This window comes from Callorhinus ursinus, unplaced genomic scaffold (genome assembly GCF_003265705.2).
Source record: "Callorhinus ursinus isolate GAN/ISIS: 27379988/994484 unplaced genomic scaffold, GSC_fseal_2.0 scaffold12, whole genome shotgun sequence".
Lineage (NCBI taxonomy): Eukaryota > Metazoa > Chordata > Mammalia > Carnivora > Otariidae > Callorhinus > Callorhinus ursinus.
Window position 1 is genome coordinate 51287303 of NW_027397074.1, and position 25734 is coordinate 51313036.

General features: G+C 39.6%; 1 protein-coding gene and 1 pseudogene across 3 annotated transcripts in view; both read right to left on the bottom strand.

The window, feature by feature from the left end:
- Positions 1-715, bottom strand: part of ELMO1 (engulfment and cell motility 1) — a 525187-nt gene extending 524472 nt beyond the window's left edge. For 2 of the 3 annotated variants that reach the window (XM_025873157.2, XM_025873158.1), the window contains exon 1: positions 197-367. The gene's annotated coding sequence lies outside the window, so the exon portion shown is untranslated. The other variant, XM_025873160.2, reaches the window with a different exon arrangement.
- An 8628-nt stretch (positions 716-9343) lies between these two features.
- The window catches only part of LOC112825076 (large ribosomal subunit protein uL30 pseudogene), a 29567-nt pseudogene continuing 13176 nt past the window's right edge, over positions 9344-25734 (bottom strand).

Consider the following 25734-nt stretch of genomic DNA (forward strand, 5'->3'; position numbering starts at 1 on the left):
GCAGAGCGCCGCGGCCACCCCTGCTCCAGCCGCGGCGCCCCCAGGGAGGAAACAAAAGTGTCTCCGCGGCGCCCGGAGTTCCCCCCCACCCCCGCGAGCAGGGCGCTTCCTCCGGTGCCCCAGCCCCGGCTCCCTCCCCGGCCGCGCCGAGGTCAGCGAGTCGGGGAGCGGCGCCAGCCCAGGAAACTTTACGAACCTGCCCGGGGTCGCAGGACAGCGGCGGTGGCGGCGAGGGTTCTCCGCGACCAGAGCTCTGGCGACCCGTGACGACTGAAGGGGGGCCAGAAGCTCTGTCCCCCAGCTCAGGGCCGCGGCGGTGTGGGTGGCTCTGCCTCTATCCCGTGCCCATCCTCGCCCGCGCACACGCACTTACACTGGGGATCCGCCGGCTGCTGCGCCGCCGGCTGCCGCTGCTCTCACTTCCTCTTCCTTCCTCCTGCTGGCCAGAGACACATTTTGCATCTGCAAGGCATCCCGAGATCAACCGCGAACTCTCCTCCCGAGCGGACGCTGCGGAGTGGCCGCCGCCGCCCCCGGCACCTGCGCCGGGACACGCGTGGTTGGCGCTTTCACCTCCCGCCCGCACGCTGGAGCCTGCCTACTGCACTTTGCCTGCGGGGTGGTGGCGGGGGGGGGGGGGGAGAGGGTGCCCTCGACTTTTTGAAGTCCCCCTACTTAAAAAGAAGGAAAATGTCAAACACCGTGCACGCCTCAGATCGGCTATAAATAATATGTGTGCAGAGCATGACTTCTCGGATGAGCTCACACGCGGCGCTTTGCAGGCACTAATTAACTCCGTCACCGTCATAGCGCCACCTCCGGGAGGCCGAGAGCGCGTGGCATCTTTTTATATGCTTTCATTTTTGGCAGCTGGTTTGGAATTTCGAGGGGAAACTTTGGTGGGTTGTTTTAAAGCTACTTTTAAAAAGGCTGATGTGTTTGTTCTGCCGCTCTGCCTCTACCCTTGAGCAGCTTGGCGAAAATAACAGAACCCTTCCTCCCTCTTACAGTCACCTATGCATTTACACGGTTTATTTCTAATTGCCGGGGACTCCCTAACTTGGCATAACTTTGCATAAAGCAAGACTTTCTACCCCCAGTTTGGTATTTGGAGTACACGATTTAATGCAACCTACTTCAGTGATTTTCAAAGTAAAAATAAAAAACTAACTCCCAGCGTAGCTACCAGGAGGGAAATAACAGTCGTTGGAAGGTTGCAGGAGAAACACCTGTCCTCTCCCAAATCAGAAATATCTACATTGGCTCTGCGGGAAAAGACAAAGGCGGTTACTAATGCATTCCCTCCAAACTGGCAAAGGAGATAAATCTGGAGAAGGGAGGCACTGGAATCTAAGGTAGAAGGCAAAACTCCTCTTTAAATTGCAGTCCTACCCCCTCCCCCAAGATTTAAATTTTAACCCTGTGCTGGCTGTTCATTAGCAGCCAAGAGCCCCAAGTAACTCTTGAACACTTTAAATGTGGCTAGTCCTGAGATGTTCTGTAAGTGTAGAATGGACACAGGACTCAGTGTGAAAAACAGAATGTAAAATAGCTTGTTAATAATTTTTATGTTGATGACATTTCAACAAATGATATTAGTTTAAGATATGATGAGTCAGTTGGGTTATTGTATTGGGTTAAAATGTAAATATATATAATTTAAAATATTTTCACTAGTTTCTTTTTACATTTAAAAAAAATGTTTTAAGATTCCATTTCTTTAAGTAGTCTCTACACCCAACATGGGGCTCAAACTCACAACCAGGAGATCAAGAGTCCCATGCTCCACCAACTGAGCCAACCAGGCTTTTTACATTTTTAATGTGACTAATAGAAAAATAAGATTACACATATGGCTCTCATTAGTGGCTCACATTAGTGGCTTATATTTCTAATGAAAAGCCCTGATCTGACCTCTTATTATATGCATAACCTCTGGAGGCAATATTAGTAGCAGGAAGACTTGGGTCCAGACCATTTTAAGCCAATAACTTAGAACAGCATGATCCCAGAAAAGTAATTTACCTTCTCTATTTCTTCATCTGTAAAATGATGATATAATAACAGTAAACAGGGTAACTATCAAAATGAAGTAATTTAATAAGCAGTCAGTAAATGGAGCCTTTACTAAATGATGCTCTGAGGCACTTGTAATGATAACTAAGAATTTGATCCACAACTTCTTAGCTAAGGCATATAAAGATTTTAACTATAGTGCAGACATCGTGAGCACTTGGTAAATGTTAGCTGTCGTAATTGTTCCAAGAGTAAATAAGGAACTCTGTGTCTCCTCTTGCAAAGCAATTACACAAATCCACCTCCTTATAACCTTTGGTCCCAGCTCTGCCCTCTGCAGTTAACATGGAGTAAGTCACATCCTTCCTCCAAGAGATAACCTTAGAGATAGATCTTTGAAGACAGACATCGAATCCCATCAAAACATTCTCTCCTGAGGATTAAATGTTCTCGGTTACTCTAACTCCTTTTCGTATCCTATGGTTTCAAATCTCTCTCCTCTCAGCCATCTTTCCCTTGAAGGATGCCAGTCTCGGCTTTTAAAAAAAAATTAGTTGTCACATAAATTAATTAACCATTAAAAACAATTAATACAGCCTGAGGTCTTGTCAGTTCTTTCTCAAATGCATCTATCTCACTGCTGATCCAATGACAAAGCAAAGACTGGAAATTCTTTGCTATGTTACTGTTAGGCCATGTCTGTGCTTATGGGATTGATATCTGGGACCAAAGCCCCTGGTCCACCTTCTGGAAGTCTTTTCAGATTTGAAGCAGGCACCCAGTTTCTCCCCACATCCACAGATTAGGTAAGAATACTAGGGTTCTGGATGACACCCACTAATGGGCTCTCTCTGCCATGCTGAGGATCAGATTCTTTGGGTTCACTAGTTCCTCTCATTTTTCTTCCTTTTCCTTCCCCTGCACCCTGCCCACCTTACTTATATTCCACAAATGCTATAGGGTGAGACCCTTTTCTTAACCTCCAATTTTTTTCCTGTTAAGCATTGGGTCTGAGGGTCTGTCTGAGGTTTCTTCTTTAGTCATCCAGATTCTAACTCGTCCATTAACTTTATCTATGGCCTACAGTATTAGGAGATAAAATGTCCCCTTCCTTCTATCTAGAACCTATATTTTTTAAAATTATTATGTTATGTTAATCCCCATACATTACATTATTAGTTTTTGATGTAGTGTTCCATGATTCATTGTTTTCGTATAACACCGAGTGCAGTATGTGCCCTCCTTAATACCCATCACTGGGCTAACCCATCCCCCCAACCCCTCCCCTCTAGAACCTTCAGTTTGTTTCTCAGAGTCCATAGTCTCTCATGGTTCATCTCCCCCTCCAATTCCCCCCCTCCCTTCCGCAGGAAGAATAAAGGGAGGGAAATGGAAGCTGTATTTCTAATCACTCTTCCTAATAAGGGGCAGGGTCCTGGCAAACCCTCTTAGAGAATAGCTCACACTCTGGATTTGTCCATTTCTTATGGTGTCATTTCACTTCACCCTTTATCCTTTGTGCTTTTTCCGTAGGAGTTGAGCTTCAGGTTAATCATTTTTGGTAGAGTGATATGGGCATTCGACACTGCATCACACTGGTATATGCATTGTCAGTCTGTGCCACTCATGGTGGTACTAACTTTAACCACTTGGGAAGTGTCACCACAACTAGATCACTCCAGTGAAAAAGTGCATTTTCCCTGTATAATTAATAAGAAATCTGCCCTAGTGGGGCGCCTGGGTGGCGCAGTTGGTTGGGCTTCTGACTCTTGGTTTCGGCTCAGGTGGTGATCTCAGGGTCATGGGATTGAGCCCCACATCGGGCTCCGTGTTCAGCACAGAGTCTACTTGAGATTCTCTCTCCCTCCCCCTCCGACCCTCCCGCTTGAGCGTGCTCACTCTCCCTCATTCTTTCTCTTTCTCTCTCTACCTTAAATAAATAAATAAATAAATAAATAAATAAATAAATAAATAAATAAATAAATAAATCGTAAAAAGAAGACATGTGTGGGGATACTTTGCACTACGTGAATATCCTATTCCACAACGCTCTTGTACCCAGTGGTTTTAGCATCTTCTGATAATTCTCCCCACTTACCGTTTGATTCCAGCTTGCTTCCTATTTACTTTAGTTTGTTTCCCTAGTTCTGAATTCCAGTAACCATATCTTACTTCTCTCCCACCTCCAGGCCCCCTGGAATTGCCTCCCTTCCCCCTGCTCTCACCTGGCTTTGGACCTCTGTTTTTAAGTTCTCTTTTAGAATGAACTCATATCTCCAATCCTACTGTCTTTCATTGTTTTTGCTCCAGTCTTTCTCCCTACAACCAGGAAAGTACTGTCTCCTTCAAGGGTGGGAGGATTTGGGGATACACATTGGGCTAAAAGATCTTATTTCCATCTGGACATGCCATTTGCTATATCAGCACTACATACTTTTTGGAAGATTGGAGAGGGCTCGTAGCAGGGCATTGGTAGAAAATATCACAGTGTATTTTGTCATGAAAGAATCCCAAGCAAAACAAAGAAATTGTTTCTTGTTTGCTTTCTGCTATTGGAGATAATTTCAACTTCATGTCTTACCAATTAGTGGAGTCAAGAGAATTTTGCTGTCAGTTTTCCTGCAGAATTTCCACACCTCAGGCTCCGTGCTCTTTCCTTCTGCATTTACAGGGCTAAGTTTTATTTGGGGCCCCAAAGAAGAACAGGGCACACATCTATGTAAAGATCACAAACCAAGAAAGGGGGGATCTGCGTATTACAAACTTGATGTCAAGTAGGTGAGACTCACATCCCTGGTGTTATAATGCTCCAATCAGCTTTCTGAAGTTTGAAGTTTGGTAAGTTTCTTTCAAGTTTCCTCTATTTTCACCTTTGGGGTTCATTACTCTTCTATACCTTGGTTCTTTGGGCATGTATTATCCCTACTTTACTCTTTTTACTATCCCCTATAAACAAATTTATTTTTCAGCACTTCCTTGTTTTCTTCTATTCTGAGCAACAGATTCTCCCCACCTCAGGGTTAAAAATGTTCTCTTAAACCTTGAAAAGTTTTCTGGTGCCCCTTTGCAATCAATCCTTCTCTTGCACTCACCAAGCCCTAGGCAATCACTGATCTGCTCTGTGACACTAAGAAAGCTTTACCTTTTCTAGAAATACATATACATGGAATCATAGAGCATGTATTCTTTTAGGTCTTGCCCTTTTAGCATGTGTGATATTTACATCAGTAATTCCTTTCTTTTTTCTGCTGAGTGGTATTGCGCTCTACAGATTATTTATTTATTCATGTGTGGTTGGCCATTTGGATTGCTTCTGGTTTTTAGGTAGTATGAGTGAAACTGCTACAAACATTCATGTAGTCTGTATGTGAACATATATTTTCATTTCTCTTGTACCATTTATGCTTATGGCAGTGATTCCATGGGTGCATAAATTTGTCAAAACTCATCAAAAACATAAACTTAAAATTAGTACATTTCGTCCTTCACTGGCTAAGCAAACTGGGGTGATCTATGTCGTGGAATATTACTCGGCAATAAAAAGGAATGAACTATTGGTTTTTATAGCAATTTGGATGAATTACCAGGGAATCGTGCTGAGTGAAAAAAATCCTACCCTTAAAAGTCCACATACCATCTGATTCTATTTAAATGCCATTCCTGAAATGATAAAACTGTTGAAATGGAGAACAGATTTGTGGTTGCCAGGGGTCAGAGATGGTGGAGTGGGAAAGTGAGGGAAGCCGAGGCATATGGCTGTATAATGCCACACGAGGGATCCTTGTGGTGATAGAACTGCTCTTTATCTTGACTGTGTCAATGTCAATATTCTGGTTGTGAGGGGAGCCTGGGTGGCTCAGATGGTTAAGCGTCTGCCTTAAGCTCAGGTCATGATCCCAGGGTCCTGGGATTGAGCCCTGCATCGGGCTCTTGGCTCAGCAGGGAGCCTGCTTCTCCCTCTCCCTCTGCTCATTCTCTCTCTCTCTCTGTATCTCTGTGTCTCAAGTGAATAAATAAAATCTTGAAAAAAAATATTCTGGTTGTGATATTGCACAGTACAGTAGTACAGTATAGTATACACTACATTTTACAATAATACTAGAATACAGTATCACAATCAAGATTTTGACATCGATATAGTCAAGAACAGTTGCACAATAGTACAATATTGCGATATTTTACTATAGTTTCACCATTGGAGGAACTTGGATAAATGGTTCAAGGAATATTTCTGTATTGCTTCTTACAACTATGTGTGAATGTACAACTATCTCAAAATAAAAATCTTTAATTTTTAAAAAACGTGAATTAAAAAAAAAAGAAGATAGCAGGAGGGGAAGAATGAAGGGGAGTAAGTCGGAGGGGAAGACGAACCATGAGAGATGATGGACTCTGAAAAACAAACTGAGGGTTCTAGAGGGGAGGGGGGTGGGGGATGGGTTAGCCTGTTGATGGGTATTAAAGAGTGCTCCACGTTCTGCCTGGAGCACTGGGTGTTATGCACAAACAATGAATCATGGAACACTACATCAAAAACTAATGATGTAATGCATGGTGATTAACATAACAATAAAAAATTGAAAGAAAAAAAGGTGAATTTTATTGTATATAAATTATGCCTCATTAAAATGGATTTTTAAAAAGCTCTTCTTTTGGTCTATAGAACACCCAGTAGTACCCTCCAGAGACTACTCAGAATTCTCCTGAAACACTGTTCCCTCTTTGTCCAGGCATATGACACACTAATTATAGACACACTGAGCCATTTTTTTCTTCCACCTTTTTCCTTACATCATCTCCAAAAATCATAATGCCATCTTCCAACTTCCCCTCCTGGGTCACCGTGTACAATTCAGGGGGTTAGCACACCTCAGCTCACCTACCAGCGTGGTCTCTCCAAAGACATATATACCTAGAGATATTTGGCTCATCTGTAGTTTTATATACATTGATTTTTTTGGATTTAGGACCCAGATTGATTGAAGTTTACTTTCAACTCTCCAAGATCCACCATGCCATCAATTTTATTTCAAGACAATGTCCCAATTTTTGCAGTTCTTTGTCAACACTCTATATTGTTTGCCCCCAAATATGACCTTATCTCTTCTTTTTTCTTCTTCTTCTTTCATTTCAAAGGAAAAAAGGGGTGGAGGGATTAAATGTGAAAAGATCATTAAAAACAGAGGAGTAATTTTACTATTAATTGCCAATTTTAAGGCTTTGAACTTGATATGGTTCTTAAGACTTACATAAAAAAAAGTTTTGCTAAATATTCAGATGAAATATGGAGGCAGTACAATATTAGATCTCATATTAATACAATAGCATTTATGACCAAGAACAGTAATTACTCACTTCCAAGTATGTGGATTTGTTCCCCTAATGAGTCTAGTATTGGGGGCATGAGTGGGGAAAGTAAAAGGCAAGTAGGATTCCCTATATTTTTGCCCGATGGCAAAAATCTTAAATAGCATTTTGTTTCCATGAGCAAAATGTTTTAGATGAACCTAAAGAAGGTAGGCCTACTTTTCTGGAAAATAGACTATGAATTTGATTATAAATCTGAGGTAGTTACATGAATAACATAATTATATATCTTAAATACTCATAATTAAGTTGAGATCCTCTTTAGTTTGCATGTACACTTATGAAAATAGGAAAGTTTTATGATATTTGAGGAAAATAATCTGTGGTTTATTCCAAAAAGACTAATTATAAAGGAAACATATTTCAGCATTTTAGACAGTGGGTTAGGGGTATGTTACTTTTTTTAAGATTTTATTTATTTATTCATCTGAGAGAGAGAGAGAGAGCTTGAGCATGGGGAGGGGCAGTGGGAAAGGGAGAGAACCCCAAGCAGACTCTGTACTGACCATGGAGTCCAACACGGGGCTCCATCCCACAACCCCAACATCATGACCCGAGCCAACACCAAGAGTAGGATGCTCAACTGACTGAGGAACCCAGGCACCCCGGGTTACTTTTAATTTAATTAAGATAAAAAGTAAAACAATCTAGTCTGAAATTCCTAATCTAGAGAGACAAGAACTAAGTCAAGGAAGGGCTTTTATTTGTGTTCAATTCACAACAACTAAAGGAAATATATTTTAAAATATCCTCATTTTAAGGATGAAACACAGACTCAAAGAGGTTAAGTGACCTGCCAAATTCATATAAAGTGGCAGATGATGATTGAAAGCAGATTTTTCAATCCAGAACCATGATCATCCATACCACACTTCTACAGCTGACTTACGGTGACTGCTGAAGACTTGGATTTGAAGGCTATCAGATGATAAATTGTGTTTGGGGAAAAGTACCTCTGCAATTATTGAAATGAAACAGAACTGGTATATTACTGTATATTACAAACCTACAGAACATGGAACTTGCTTTAACATTAGGCACAGTCATATTGGGTGCCATTTTGGATCAGGGACTATATATAAATAAGCCCTAGCCCATATTCTGTTTTACTTCATTCCTTACAAGAAGGAAAGAGAGGAATTTGACTATTTTATCTGGTGAAATTTACTCTAAATAAGGTTTGCTTTAGAAACCATCACGGAGATGACAATTCAACAAGCATTAGCAGGATGAGAGGATATATATAATTAAAGTAAAGGTGGAGGCATTCTAAACATACTGTTTTTCATCCCTCTGCTTTCATTTAAATATATTTTGAAACCATTTCAAGGTTAATAAATACAGATTTGTGTCATGACAATCACTTCATAGTATTTCATCTTATGGATTATTGTTGGATATTTAGTTTTACAATTTTTTCTCTATTATAAAGAACAGTTCAGTTAGCATCTTTGCACATACAATTTTAAACACTTTTTCTATTATTTCTTTAATAAATTCCCAGGAGTGAAATTGTTGGGTCAAAAGATGGATGTATTTTATTTGTTGCTACATATCACCAAATTGCCTTCCAGAAATACTGTATCAAAGCAATAAACTTATAACTGATCTTCCTGCTTCTATTCCCTCTCTTTTCAACCCATACTACACATTCCCAGGTTAATGTCCCCAATGAACTACTTTATTTGTGTCTAAAAACATAAAGGTTACCTATCCCTACAAATAATTCTAAACTCTAACACTCAATGCTTTCTGCTCTCAAGCTTGCCTATCTCTTACGATTTTATCTCTCTTCCTTTTCTACATAATTTCTAGGATTTAGTCAAATATGTCCACCAGACAAGCCCATTTTGGAAAAGAAAGTCCTGTATTCCTTTAATGTCAGCCTCACAAACCTTTCTAATTTATTGATATCTTCACTTATCTTTACCTATTTTCTTTCTCTGAGGAAGAAATTTTCATCCCATACTCCATTCCTTATTTTAACTTAAATGTAAATATTCAAATTTAAGCATAAAGAAAAAGTCATGTAAGTTAACCCTAGGAGATCACTGAGGAGGCTCTGTCAATAGTCCAGGAACAGACTGAGAAGGTCCCTTTCCCCTCACACTCATCCTTTTCCCTACTGCTAGATCTCCATTTCTATGAGATGGGTCTAATTATATCACTACCTTTTTTTTTTCTTTTTCTTTTAAGCCTCCAATAGTTTGTCACTGTATACTAACAATAATCCAACTATGAACCATACACAGCTCTTAATAGCCACTTTTCAGATTCACCTGCGGGACAGAGGCACACATGTGTCCAGAAACTCCACACCCACCTGAACCCTCCTGTTTCCAAAGGCATCAAATGCTTTAATGCATCTCTGCCTCTGCTTTTGTCCATCCTGATGACAGAAAACAAAGACAATTGAAAAGCAAACCATTAGTGAGGAAAATATTTGGAAATATTTGTTACAAATATGATAATGGGTTATGATTCTTGATATACAATGAACTCAAACACATCATTAAAATGCTAGCGTGCCAAAAAGCAAATGAACAAGGGATATTAAAAGATTATTCACAAAAGGGAAAATGCAGGTGGCAATGGAATACTAATGGAATTTAAGTAAAGAACTCAAAGAATTCAAAAACTATGAGTAACTGTTTTATTCATCGAACTAATAAATATATATATATATTTTTTAAAAATGACTATGGTAGTCTAGAGTTTAGTGAGACAGACACACCTATATGTTCCTTGAAGAAGTAGAAATTGCTGCAGTCTTTCTGGAAAATCATTTAAAAAGAGCCCTAAATATGTCCCTGTCTTTTGATCCAGAAGCATCACTCACTCTGGCGATGTTTTTAATTTTTTTATTTTGAAGTAGGCTCCAAGCCCAGCGTGAAGTCCAAAGCAGGGCTTAAGCTCACAACACTCAGATCAAGACCTGAGCTAAGATCTAGAGTGAGATGCTTCACCGACTGAGCCACTCAGGCACTCCCACTCACTCTGGTATTGTATACTTAAAATAATTAGAGAAAAAGACAAACATGGTTGGCACTAAAGTGTTTATCCCAAGTCATCTTATAAGCTACAACAATCAAAAATTGCCCTGAACTCAAATGGTCAAAAAGGGTAATGCTTAAATAGGTTGCTGTTTATCCATATACTGGAATATTAAACACTCGTCAAAATGACCTGTATATATGAAGAATTTTTAATGATGTTGAAAATTAAATAATGTGGCAGGAAACATGACATATCACTGAATGAAAAAAGAGACAGACTTTTATATGTACATTATATTTGTATCTATGTACAGTATCAATTGTATAAATGCATACCCAGAAATATCAGTGCTCCCTGAGAATGAATTATGTGTTTGTTGTACTTCTTTTCTTTGCAATTTAAACAGTGGGCAACATATTTCCTTTAAAATTTGCAAAAATTAAACAAAAACCACCTATATTACACCTTTGCAATGCAGTCTTTCACACTATTCACTACTCTTTTTTTCTGTTCTCACAACCACCTTGCTTTGGCATCTATCACTCCTGTGGCACTTCGCAAGTAAGCCAAGGAACTCATTTTCCTCCTGATGATCAAAAATTCCTCAGAAGCTTGAACTGCCTCTTTTGCAATGCTATGTGCTTTGAAAAACTCAAAACCATTTGTGAGATGACTAAATGCATGGATGACTGCATGACTGTGTGCCTTAAACATTTCTTAGAGTTGAGTTGTGTCTCTTTGCTCTCTGAATGAGTACAGCAGCTATTGGTTTGGAGAGCCAAGTGGGTTCTGTTTTAAGGGGGCATTCATCCTGTGCAGGCTCACTCTCCATCTGTCTTTTCTTTACATGTACACATTTGGGGATCTCTTTAGACAATGTGTGAGACTCAACATTTCTACCTGGATGTTGCCTTAACCACTGATGGGATATGGGTTCTGGTTAGTCAAATGTTTGGAGAACCTACTTTTTTTTAAAACCTACCTAGAAATTATTGCTATAAGCACATTTTCATAAATCCCATAAATAAAGGACATACTACTTCTACTCAGACACTTCCTTTATGAATGTTTGGGGCATATTGTTAGAGACCTTTAGAATATTAAATCTTAAATATTCCAGATTTAGTGGGACATTGATGGCATTTCCTAAATCTCTTTCCTGCTTGCATTAAAAAGGTGTGTGTGGGGGGGGGTAGAGGGATCACATCAAAAGCCTCCATCATTTTTTCTCACCAGTAGAATTCTCTAAATTACTGCTGAGGATTATTTAACAAAAGCCTTCATCTTGTTACCAAAATTATGAGTGAACTGAGAAAGACCATTTTTCTGTAAATGAGGATGACTTAGATTCTAGTTTTTATCCTATGTCATTAATACCTTCTCTTTTATCTCCAACTCTTGTTTTGCAAAGTTTAGGAATGCATACTCTGAAGTCCAAACTTGGGTTCCAATCCAGCCTGTACCACTTTCTAAGTCTCTGGTCTGATGTAATCTCTTAAGTCTCTAAGACTTGGACTCCTCATCTATAAGATGGGATAATCAGAGCCCCTGCTTCATAGGGCTGTTATGAGTGCTGAATAAAATCATATATTTTATTTGGGCAAGTTTCAATTGTTCCTAAGATGTCAGCTATTATTTATTTAGCTGTGCAGGATAGAACAGAAACTAACAAAACAAGTACTATGATTAACAGAGACTTCTCTCTATTCACACCATTTATGATAAATATTACTATTTGATTCTTCTTATATTTTGAGTAGTCTTGGAAAGAAGTATTGTAATGTGTTCAAAAACCTATGTCTTGTATATGTTGTGGAGATAGGCAGAAAGTAATTTCTCTGCTCTCCTTCACAGCAAAACTTCTCAAAGCTACTCCCCGCATCATCTCTCCTTCCTCACTTAGACCCCCTCTACAATCCATTCCAATCTAACTTCTGTTCCTGACACCCCATCGAAAATGCTTTGGACAAGGCCACCAACCAGCTGGGGTGGATCAGCTCGGAAGGAAACCTGTCCTCATTTATTCCACTCCCAGCAGCATTCCACACACTGGGCTGTTCGCTCCTTCTCAAGTACTTTCCTTTCGTTTTCCTTCAAATCACACTCCCCACATTACTGGCCCCTTCTTCTCAAGCTCCTTTGTTAGCTTTCCCTCTTCCATCTGACCTCCAAACATTTGGTTGCCTCAGGACTTGGCCTGAGTCCTATTCCAGGTCCTTCCAAAGTAATCCATTCCTAGCCCATAGCCTTAAATACTATGAATATGAGAATATCTTTCAAACTAAATCTCTGAGCCAGACATTTCTCATGAACCGCAAGCTCATAAATCCACCTGCCTATTTGATTCTTTCACTTCAAACATACTGTGTCTAAAACCCAATTGTTCCAACACCCCTCGCCCCACCTTCTTCCCAACTTCAGTAAAATGGCACTCCTATCCACCCAAAACATGTCTCATGCCAATTTACTTCCCCAGTGAAGAATTTTCATTTCTTTTAAAAATAAAAATGAGGTAATGTCACTTCCCTATTTAAAACTCTTGAATGGTAACTCATGACTAATGGATTTAATCAAAATTTCCCACTGACTGCTGGGCCATCACGACCTGGGTCCCTCTGCCTAAGTGACAGCTCATGCCACCCTTCTCCCTTGTGGGGGATTCTCACCCTCTGCTTGAGACATGCTAAACTTTTTCTTTTCCTTGAACAGAGAGAGATTGTGTCTTCCTCAGGACCTTTGCATCTGCTCTCTTCTCTGCCTGGAAGGCAGTTGCCCAGTTTCTACATGTCTAGCTCCTTCTTGTACTTTGGACCGTGGCCTTAGTTTGCCCTCCAATAGGTCTGCCTTGACTACCTATGTAAAGTAGACCCCCCCCCCCACACACACTTCATGAATATCATTCCATCTATTTTGATCATGGCTCTGTCAAAACTAATCGTTATCTTATTAGATAAGCTCTGGAGCTCCATGAAGACAGTACCATGTCATAGTTCATTACCTGTTCAATGTTATATCCTGGGAGTTTGGGAGAGGGCCTCACACACAACTCTCCATAAATTGGGTTTATGAAGGAGATACAGGTCCTGCGCTACTTGATAAACATTCTAATGACTGTACAATGGGAAATGGAAACCCATAGCTGGAGGAGAAGCTTCATCAAGGAGGTGATATCTGAATTCAGATGAGTATAAATATGCTGGGGGAAGGATACTTGGGCCAAGTAAACAGTATGAGCAAAGGCCTGGGGGTATGAAAAAGTGTGCCACGTTTACATTGTTAGCTCAAACAGGTTTTCTGAAGAAAATAAAATTAATGCAGATCCACAGAACTTGGGGGAAGAAAAGTCAGGACCTAAATAATATCAGATGATGGAAAAAGAGTTTTAAATTTAAGGAGAAAATGCAATTTCACAACTATGGCTCGTTTAAGCTACTGGTAATTAAAAGCATATATAGTAACAAACACCACCTGGGTTTTGCAGGTGTGAGTAAACTTTTAAAAAAAAATACGGAGGAAGGAATCATTTGGAATGGCTCAAGATGCAACTAAAGAAATCTGAGGCTGTGCATTTCTTGCCTTTTGATCCATAAGGAGAATGAACATGGTGATGGCAACAATCATCCGGCAGAACAATCTAACTTACATCATTGCATTTCACCTGAATGTGACAAACATATAACCAGGCCCTGGTTGGGGGTAGTGGGAATGAAAAAAGAAATAATCTTGGGCTTGAAAGAGATCACTATCTAATGAAAGTACATGAGTAGTTGCCATTCTAGGATTTAAAGAAAAGAAGAACCCTCTCTGCAACCTCAGTGCAAATGTTGTGCAAATGATGTTTGATGTGCAAATCATTGTTTAAAGGGATTCAGGTCATTTTTTTCCAAAAATACAACTGGAAGTTTGCACTAAGCCCATTTTCTCAGGGGATGTTTAATTGATTCTGCACATAAGGACAGCTTTGATGGTGAATTGCACAGAGCAAACAAACGTGGCTCATGGAAACTGGTTGGAAAATGCCAATGAATTTCTTTTCATTTATATATGTGAGACATCTCTTGTAAAAAAACAATTTTGATGTTTAAAATTAATATGTTTATTTTAGAAAACTGTGAAAATTGAAAAAATTATCCTACCATGTTACATATAGATTTTCATAGACATTTTTTAAAACTAAAACTAGGATCACATCATAATATGTCTGCACTTATCTTCATTGATTTGAAGGTTACATATTGTGTGTTTTGTGTTGCTGTTGGCTATCTTTAAGGTTTTTTTTAAAATAAACATGAAAAAACTGTAATCTTCTTACATCAAAATCAAGAATGAAAAACAATCCTCTGAGTCTTCCTTATATGAAATGTGGAATTTAAGAACCTTTTTTTCTACCATAATCACCCTAATTCCTAGATTGTGTAACAATTTGAAGTTTTCGATTAAGATTTTGAGAATTAAATTATTCTTTTGTCGTAGAAATCTTCTTTTTCAAAAATTATTTTAGAATTGCATTTGGTACTGTAACTAAATTTTCAACAGTTATTTGAACTAAGTGGTGCCTGTCATTATTGGCCGACTTTAAATCTACAATCTTGAGTTCTTTATTTCAGTTTCTCTTTTAAAAAAAGGTAAAGAGCTAATAACATATTTTCATATAAACATTTCACTCTGGAAATGTTTTTATGTTGACCTCACACTGCGAGAAAACAACCTTGCATATGATAAAATTCTTACATTTCAATTTTCTGCCTCAAAACTCTGCCAATATTTTGTCTTTAGCATTTTAGCATAGTCTTTAGAAGAAAAGGCTAAGGACAACCTGATTTTTATCTTTTGCACATAACTCACTTTCCAATTTATAGACTTATTTTTTTATTTTCTTGTAGTTCTTGTAAAGCAAGTATTTTGTCAGTATGTATCTAAGTTTCTAGAAATGTGGTAAACCCAATTGAGTTGAATTCCCCAGTATTTTCTGGTCTTTGAAAGTATTCAACATTTATGTCTGATTCTTGCTCTTGTTTTGTCCTTCAATTTTTCTTCAGGTACACCAAATAATTATTCTGTTGACTCTATTTTCTGTCCTAGACACTTATCTCCTTTCTTGTCATTTTTTCTTTTAATTTCTTAATTCTCTTTCTCTGTTCTCCTGAAGAGTTTCTTAATCTTGCTGTCTCTATCACTGATTTGATTTTCTGAATTAGCAGTCTTGTTTTTTCCCAGTAATTGTTGTGGTTCTGGGTTCTGCTGTTACTACATTTTTAGTTTTCTTGAATACCTTCCTTATCTTATACAGTTCCCTTTGCATCTCAGGCTCTTCTATTTGTTTTTTTTTTTTTCCTGCTTCTTTTTCATGAAGGATAGATATGTCTTCTTTAATCCTGCTGAGGTTGACAGTTTTTAACAATTTCCTTCAGTTTCTGAAATAAAGTAATTTCAGAGGTTTATTTTTCCTCTGGAGTTCTCAACATCTTGTTTTGGCATTCTTTATCCCTTGGTAATACCCTTTTTCCCCCCCACAGGCTTATTTTGTTTCTGTTTTTGTTTTGCTTGCCTATTCATCTCAGAGGAAGAAAAATCCATATAGCCCTCCTTTGGATTTTAATAGCCAGGGCATAAACTGTGCGAGACGAAGGCAAGCACTTCCCACCTTAGGCAAATTGGCATTCAGTTAATGAGCCACTGATTGTATTTTTCTCTCCAATTCCATCAGCTTTAGTGCTAGAGAGCATTCTTTCCAAATTCCAGTAATAGGCTGGTAGAAAGTCTTGGTTTTAAATGTGGTTGAATGTCTCCCTTCTCCTGACATCTTAATCTGTATTTTATTTTTGGAAGTTAGGATGAGCCATTTGGGACCAATAACCCGATGTCATTTTTTTTTCTCCTCCGTGAAAGTAATTTCCTGCAGGTCCATTTCTCCAAGGCTCTGAACTTCTATTGAGTGATAAGAGCTTCTGCTATTGATGTACTAGGTTGGATTTCCACCTCGTGATAGAGAGAAAATCTTCTCGCTCTCATCAGCAGTCCTAAACCACCCTTTTCCTTCATAGTGTGACAAGTTAATGGTCAATAATAAAGCATAGAGCGTCCTCCTGCAGTATTTTTCTTAGTACTCAGATAGGGCAAATCACCAGGGCAAGGATGATGATGGTTCCCTGGGAATAGAAGCAGTTTATTCATATCCAGTGTGAAACCCTTCTTTATGGGTTTGAATTTATAGGTAGCCCTACCTTTCAGTACTGGAGTTCCACATTGGAATGGAAGTCACCAAGTGAGAAATGCTTGGTTTACTACTTGGGTAAACTGAATCTATGCAAGGGCCATTTGTATTAACTGTGTCTTCTATTTTCAGTATTCTGATGCTTTGACATCCGGGGCCTGGCTGACCCTGGAGGGACTATCATTCCCAGGGTTAGCCAATGCCTAGAGAGAGTAAGCAACTGGCCCCTGAGCATGCCTTTCAAATGCAAACCAACCAATCCAGGGCCCTTATCCCCACCCCCACCTCCTTCCTCTGGCTTTCACACTTCGGGCCACTATCCACTTGCCCTAATCACCCCAGGACTAGGTACTAGACAAATAGGGACAGACCCTATGCCCCGGAACCCACTAAACTTATCCAAACTAGCCAATCCTAAACCTTCTCAACATGCCAGGCCCATGCCTTCCTACGGAAATCACAATAAAGGCTCTGGCTCACCGTTTTCCCCTCTCCCTCTGCCTCCTGACTGACCCTGGCACTTCCCCATGTAGCCCTCCGTGGCATGGCGTGGCATGATCCTCCTCTTGGGATCTAAAGTTATAACAAACGATCTTTTCAGGAGCAGTTGTCTTCTGATCTGGTGGCCTTACCATACTTAAATAATAATAATAAAACCTATATTTTACAGCACTTTTAAATGGCAGAATTAAAATCATTTTAATCTAGTATTTCATGTTTATCTGTCAAAGTTGAGGAGGTAGAGGAAGAAAGTAATTTGATAGGGAAATCACAGAAGTCTGGTGCAGGGTTGGAAAGAGAAGGATAAAGAAGGCCTCAGAGCTACCTTTCACTTCATGGACACTTAAACTTCCAATCATGCTCATGTGCTCATGATATGAATGTCCTTCCTAAAGCAAGTAGGTTGCCAGGAGGTTAGTGAGCATTCTGCACCTTATCTAAACAGCGGGAAACCAGTGGTAGTAGTGTGCAGAAGGTACCGTCCCCATTCACTGGTGGAGAGGTGCATGCCAACCACACTGCTGTACGGGGTTGGTCTCCCCATGGGTTTCAACTCGCTGTTTTTCCACATACTTCATTCTGTTCACTGAGTTTCCGTCTCTAACCTTTCTAGTCTGACATGAAACACAGTATTTCTTTTGTTCCCATTTAATTCTTTATTTTTCACAAATTGAATTTTCCCAAGTGCTTAAATTAATGTGTGGCTTTAAGAAGTAATTATTTCTTTTTCCTTCCAGTGTCAGTGGCATTGACAGGGAACCTAGCTCTGCTCCAGCAAATGACGAGGCTTGTTAACACTTTGGTTAGGCAGAGAGAGGACACAGGGCTGATTCCTTGAAGGTCACTAATAAACAAAGGCTATTTTAGTTCCCTTGCTGTTAAATGTTTATTCTTTCTTTCAACCAACTCCTGTATTTCTCTGAGCTCTTGGTGAATTTCATGATAAAATTCTTTATAAAATTTTTAAACCATTATTAAAGAATTTTGTACCTAAATTATCTTTAAAAAATAAAGTACAAGTGTGATTAGAAGTTAATTGTGGTCCTATTGACTTTTTAAAACTAATTATATACACACATTCAAACAATGAATATTAATTGAGTGTCTACTCTTTGTAGGGCACTGTTCTAGGTACTAGATGTGCATCAGTGAACAAAACTGAATTCCTTGTATCATAATTTAAATTTAAGATAATTTCACCATAGTATTGGCCAAACGCATATAGAAGCAATATTGCCAAAAATATAAATATAGAGACAAAAATCAAAATACCCAATCTTTTCTAACTAGTTTGATCTGAAAAGGGTGGTCTGGGCCTCCCGATGGGGGGAAGGCAGAACACTTATGCAAGTTATGACTGGGAGAGACTCAGGTCCCTGAGCCAGGGAGGGATAAGGCTTTTTCAATCACAAAATATTTTGTTGGTTCCACCAAATGCAGCTTCAGCTCTTCAAATATTAACTCCACTAATGAGTTAGTGCAGGTGCCACATGTGTTCTAGTAATAGGTGAAATGTCTATCTGAGGGTTCATTGTTCTCAGTTTCTATGCATGTTTCAGTGGGAAACTAGATGAGGCCAAGTCAGAAACTGCTAGTTAGATGCCACATGAAAGCAGCAATGGCTCATTTTAAGTTAGATTTTCAAAAGCCCTTTTATTCTATGAACAATGAAATTCCATTAATCTTTGAAATTCCATAGTCTAAAGCTAAATGATGAAAAATCTAGCTTTATCACTGACCTAAGGCAGTATAGATTTAAAAAAAAACCCATTAAATTGTATACTTTATTTTTTAGAGTTTATTTATTATTTATTTTTAGTAATCCCTATACCCAACATGGGGCTCGAACTCATAATCCCTAGAGCAAGAGTCATGTGTTCGTCCCCTGCATCAGCCAGGTGCCCCTTAGATTTTTCTTTAAACAGCCAGAACATCTTGTTGTTATGTGTTTGTGTTGAAAGAATTAAGGAGGATCGTGTTTCCTCCAGGTGTTATGGCATTTCTTCATTAGTAGCTGGTCAAAAATGACTAGAAAGATGCTCTCTCCCTCTTCATTGAAAGTAGTAGTCTTGCCTGACCAAAAGAACAAAGGTCAAGGGTGAGGGAAGGGCAGGAAGTCCTCACCTGATACCTGGCAGATACCTGCTTTGTTCCAGGCACAGAACTGATGCTTGTTGAATGAATACATGGTGACTTGTTCTTGAGCGTGTGCAAAATGCCTCCAGGAGACTCTGAAAAATATTTGGGCTGGGAGGTCTTTTATATGAAGCAGGGCTTCTGTGAACTGGTGGGATTTCCTCTGTGAGTCAAGTTGGAACCTTAACCTGATTCATGTTTTGCCAAAAACCTTGTGAGGCTGGGAAAGCTCAGGATGCTTCTGTGAATTAAAACGGAATGTTTCAACACTTGTTTGTTTAGTCGTAGGATCTCTTCCTTAAGCAGAAACTCCATATTTAGAACAGGTAAAAGTGGAGCTTCTCTGGAGAACCTGGAACATACCCTCCTCGACCTCTATGGAGCAGAATTTGAAAACACAGGCCTAGAGATCAATTCTGGGCTGATTATCTAAACACTGTGAACAGGTTGAAGTGTATTTAATTTTTGCCCTTACTACACCTGATACCAAAGTTAATACTTTCATCTCATTCTCAAGATCCACTGATTTCCTAATCAAATTCTTGAAGATTATTCCATCTGTTCTTGGCTTCATGTAGAAAAGAAAAACACTATCAAGCTTAAGCTCCGGAGATTGAACACTGTGACAAATGCTACCTTATAGTCTGCCATTTGACATCAACTTTGCTCTGAGCCTTCCAATTTTCAAGGCAAAGGTATGAGGGATCAAAGTTCTACTTGAGGGGGAAAAAATCTCACTTATGTTAGACCCCATCATTAAAAAGGCACATCATGGTACATAAGGCTTGAGAATGCATTAGAGGTTGACATAGGTTTCATTTGATCATTTTCTTTTCATGTTGTTCATATCATTCAATTTGTTGGTAATTTCATTGATAGAGATTCACTTTTTTTTTTAAAGATGTTATTTATTTATTTGACAGAGAGAGACAGCGAGAGAGCGAACACAAACAGGGGGAGTGGGGGAGGGAGAAGCAGGCTTCTCACTGAGCAGGGAGCCTGACTTAGGGCTCCATCCCAGGACCCTGGGATCATGACCTGAGCCAAAGGCAGACGCTTAACAACTGAGCCACCCAGGTGCCCTGATAGAGATTCACTTGACAAAAAGTTTGGGTTTCTAACAGAGTCCAAGATCATGGTGAAGGCTTCTTTATTCCTTTTTCTTCTTTTACAACAGTTTTATTGAAATATTAATTCACATACCATATGATTCACCCATTTGAAGTACGCAATTCAGTGGTTTTTAGTATAATCACAGAGTTGTGCAAACATTATCACAGTCAATTTTAGAACATTTTCCATCATTTTAAAAGGAAGCCCCATGGTGCCTGGGTGGCTCAGTCGGCTAGGCATTTGACTCTTGATTTCAACTCAGGTGATAGGGATCTCAGGGTCATGAGATTGAGCCCTATGTTGGGCTCCTTACTCAGCGAGGAGTGTGCTTGAGGTTCTCTCTCTCCCTCTCCTTCTGCCCCTCCTCCCACCACTCTCACTCTCTCTCTCTCAAATAAATAAATCCCTAAAAAATAAAAATAAAAGGAAGCCCCATATCCTTTCAGCTCTCACCCTTTTACGCCCTCCACCACCGTCAGTAGCCACTAATCCACTCTTCATCTCTAGAGGTTTGCCTATCCTAGACATTTCATATAATTGGAATCACATGATATGTGGTCTTTTGCGACCGGCTTCTTTTACTTAGCAAAATATTTTCAAGGCTCATCCATGATACAGCATGTAATCAGTGCTTTCCTTTTTATGGCTGAATAATACTCCATTCTATGGATAACCATATTTTGTTTATCCATTCATTAGTTGATGGATGTCTGGATTGTGTCTATATTTTTTTGGCTATTATAAATAATGCTGCTATTAATATTTGTATACAAGTTTCTACATAGACACATGTTTTCATTTCTCTTAGGTATATATGTAGGAGTGAAATTGCTGGGTCAAATGTTAATTCTATGTTCAACCTTTTGAGGAATTGTTACCAGCAGTGTACGAGGGTTGCAATTTCTCCATGTCCTCACCAACACTTGTTACCTGACTTTTTGATGATTGCCATTCTAGTGAGTGTGCTGTAGTATCTCATGGTTTTGATTTGCATTTCCCTGATGACTAATGATGTTAAGCATCTTTTCATGCACTTATTGGTCATTTGTATATCTTCTTTGGAGAAATGTCTATTCAGATATTGTGCCCATTTTTTTAAAGATTTTATTTATTTATTTGACGGAGAGAGACACAGCGAGAGAGGGAACACAAGCAGGGGGAGTGGGAGAAGGAGAAGCAGGCTCCCCGCTGAGCAGGGAGCTTGATGAGGGGCTCGATCCCGGGACCCTGGGATCATGACCTGAGCCAAAGGCAGATACTTAACGACTGAGCCACCCAGGTGCCCCGCCTTTGCCTACTTTTATTTGGGCTATTGACTTTTTATTACTGAGCTACAAGGGTCCTTATATATTCTAGATGCAAGGCTGTTATCAGATATATGATTTGCAAATGATAATGTCTTTGGAAGCACAGAAGTTTTTCATTCTGATAATGCCCAACTTATCTATTTTTTCTTATCTTGCTTATGTTTTTGATGTCATATCTAAGAATCCATTTCCCAATCCAAGGTCACAAGGATTTATTCCTATGTTTTCTTGTATGAGTTTTATAGATTTGGCTTTTACATTTAAGCCTTTGATTCATTTGCAGCTAATTTTTGTATATGATTCTTATTTCTGTTATCTCTTTCTCCTTCCACTTTTAGTGGACGTGTCCAAAGAAGAATCAAATTTAAGACAACCTAACTGAATAACATGTAGAAATATTAATAAACTGGTTATTAGTGTGTTGAAGAAGGGGAATAATGAGGCAGTGGGTCAGTTGGTTTTGTGTTTGTATGTTATATTATGTGATATACACATCTAAAGCTTCCTGGATAAAATTGTGGTCGAACAATATTCAGAATTTCATCTCCTCTTCTTCCTTGCAAATGAACGCTTCTTCCATTTTACTTATGAATATTCATACCTTGTTTCCATTCTTGCTATACAAGCTGTTTTGAACAGTGCTGCTTACATAACTCAGCTTTTGTTCCTCATTAAAAAAAAAAAAAATCTGCTTTCTCCACAGGCACGCATGCGCGCGCGCGCACACACACACACACACACACACACACACACACACACACACAGGGTACTACCTCTTCCCAATATGCTCATGTGTTTGCTAGCACGGATGTCCCTGCAATTCACCTCTTCTCATCACTCACATTTTATATCATATATACATCTGAAGTTTCGCAGTTATTTTTACAGGCACATTTCAGCATGGGGGCAATCTAGATGATAAGAAAAAAACCACGATGGTAAGGAAGGGCAAGATGACACACTAGAGTATTTAGTCATTCCTTTGTGTTTTAGTATAGAAATGTAAGATTCAGCCATGGAGTAAGCATAATGCATAATTATCACATTGGGATGCTAAACACAGACACTGCATTCACTCTGTGCCTAGAGTGAGATCTGGTTCATGGAAAATGCAGGTTTTGCATTTTTCCAACAAAATCAGTTAAGTGGGGGTGGAAGGAGACTGGCATTCGGATGATTATTTCAGAATCCTAATGCCTATGAGAAGCAGTGGCAACCCCGGTTGGTCTCCACAGCATTATGTCGACAGAAAATTGAGGGTTTCCCCTTCCTCTTTAGATGCCTTTTATGGCAGCCGCCCAGCAGGTACTTTTGGTCCACCACCAAGGAATTCTTTTGCACCTCCATGAAGAAAACATTGTCCGAGAGCTCAAGGAGAGCTAGGACCGGAAGACGAAAGCAATATTCGTGAAGAAACTGGAGGACAGTTGGGTATCAGATCACGTGATCCTGAATCTAAGGGCCAAAGGAGTACAGAGAGGAGGGAGGTCAGTGAGAGTGGTGGTGGGCGTGGCGGGTGTCAAGAAGCTCTCGTGGAGTGTGTAGGCTGGGATTGGGCTGTGGAGAATGAAAACAATTTTTAACATTAAAGGAGGTGGGGAAGAAAGGCCACGCCATATGCGAGGGAGGAGGGCAGAAACTGAGCCTGTTGATGGACCAGGCGCCAGACAAGGCCTTGTTACAATCTCACTTAGAATGTTTAACACTTGAAAGGAGGTGGAGTAAGTATCCCTTCCAGGAGTTTAATTACTTGCTCCTGGTCACACAGCTTCTAAGCAGTAAGGTAGTGTTTGGATCCACAGTTCTGAGTCTTCCTCAGCGACACACCCTATAGCTGGTGTTCTGTAGGCACGGAGACTGGAGCCAAACTCAGTGTTTTCTGCATCAGCTCGGGTTCCTCCCTGCTCACCTTCTCTGACTTACCAGGCAACACAGAGACAGAACCTCTGTTTCAGATTGGTGGGTTCCCAACTTGCTAATCCTTAGAATCATCTCAGGAGTTTAAAACAAACAAACAAACAAACAAACAAACAAACCTTTTTCTAGACCCCACTCCAGACCTAATGAAACCAAATATCCGGAGATAAGATGCTTACATCATTTCCAGTTGTCCTCCAGCACTTCATATATTACTGTGGAAAACTAGGTCAAATGAATGCCTAAGACTACTGTCAAATGATAAAAGTCTGTCAAATGAATAATTAATTAATACATTAGCAAAAATCATTGTTTTATCCACTGATTCGATGACTATGAGTTTCCTGTTGCCTTGGTTTGTTTCTTCAGTATTATACCATGGTCATTCTTTTGGGGAAATACCTGTTTCTGTGTGATGAACATGAGGACTGATGGGCTTTTCCCAGCCTGGAGTCCATCCATTTGGAATGAACCCAAAGTGTATTTGACCAGCGCTTCAAAAAGGCAGACATATCTCCTGGCCTGGGCGAGGATCCATACACCAACTTTCCTCACAATCCTAGCTCTCTCTTCATCCTAATCTAACCCCACTGTGTTAAAAACAAGCCTTGACTATTTCTCTTTCCCCAGACTAAAACATCAATGCTTTGTACCCTCTTTACCATTGTCCTATGGACTAGAAAGGTGGTTGATAGACCCTTGCTGATTCTCCCAAACTGACCCAAATCAACTCTGGTCACTGAATCTTGTAGTAGGGTGGAAGACAGGACATTGGCAAGGAAGCTTACTTGGTCTTTATTAATTCCATTGGTAATCTGATATAATGTCAAGTTGTAGAAGTGTTTGGGGTTAGATTGTGTTCTTCAGGTTGATTTAAACATTGCTTGATTTGGTTGCAAATTGAAGTGCTTGATGAAGTGGTTCTGTGATTTTTCCATCACTTTCTTTCTGTATCCATCCACTTTAGCACGCTACCAAGGCTTCTGCACTGAATCGTCCAGATCTCATACAGACAAGTGATTGGTGATATGTGACAATGTGATTAGAAATACTGGGGTTCTCCAAGTTGAAGAGTGCTTCAGTCATAGACATAATTATTAGTGTAATAAAAACAGGAAAATTCTAAATGAGATTCACCTCCCTTTAGTATCCAATGGATCTCAGATGATATTTCAGCTTTGGTTCATTTTCCTTTCTGCATTTATTATTCCATTATTATAAAATGTCACATTGCCTATAAAATATTTTGCCTTGCTGTCAAGTTTTATTTGGCTCAGCTTTTAAGTCAGGAGCATTTGTGGCTGAAGGCTCTTGTCTGTGCCAAAGGAATTTTCCAAGCTACAATGTTTGTTAGTTTTGTAAATACACACATTGTTTCTAAGGTAGTTTGGGAACAACATTGGCTTAAAAAAACTACATACTAAGGCAAAAGACACATTCACAATGTGACTCAGGTCTGATGGGAACATTCTTTATCGTATAAACTGAACTTTTAAAAATTGCTTTTAGAATTGATTTAGGTGTAAGAAAAAAAGGCAAATAATCTATGTCATTCATGGGACAGTAGTCACTGGAGAGAATAGCAAACTGTTTGAAGCAAAAAGAAAAGAGTTCCTTAAAAGCTTTAACACGCATGAGATGATTCAGGTTTGCCACATTATCCTGGTCTGCTCCACTTTCCCACCCACCATTTCAATTTCAGTGACCTTTTTCTGATCATCAGGCTTTCAAAACTGTCATCCAAATTTCCAGCTGCTTCTCCAGCATGTAAAACACCAGCCAACCTGGTAAAAGCTCCAACTGTTGCCCTTTCCTCCTACTGCTTCTTCCTAAATAGAAACTCTTCATTAAATTAATTCTCTCCATCTAGTTTGATGGGCAGCAGTCTGTTACCAGCAGCATATCCTTTCCCTTAGTCTTTGAAAGGGGAACGAATCAAAGTACTGACTGTATTGAGATGAGAAACAATTTTTTAAAAAGATTTTATTTATTTGAGAGAGAGGGAGAGAGAGAGAGTGCACAAGTGCTGGGGAAGGGGCAGAGAGAGAGGGAGAAGAAGACTCCCCACTGAGTAGGGAGCCCAAGGTGGGGCCCAATCCCAGGACCCTGGGATCATAACCTGAGCCAAAGGCAGATGCTTAACCGACTGAGCCACCCGGGCGTCCC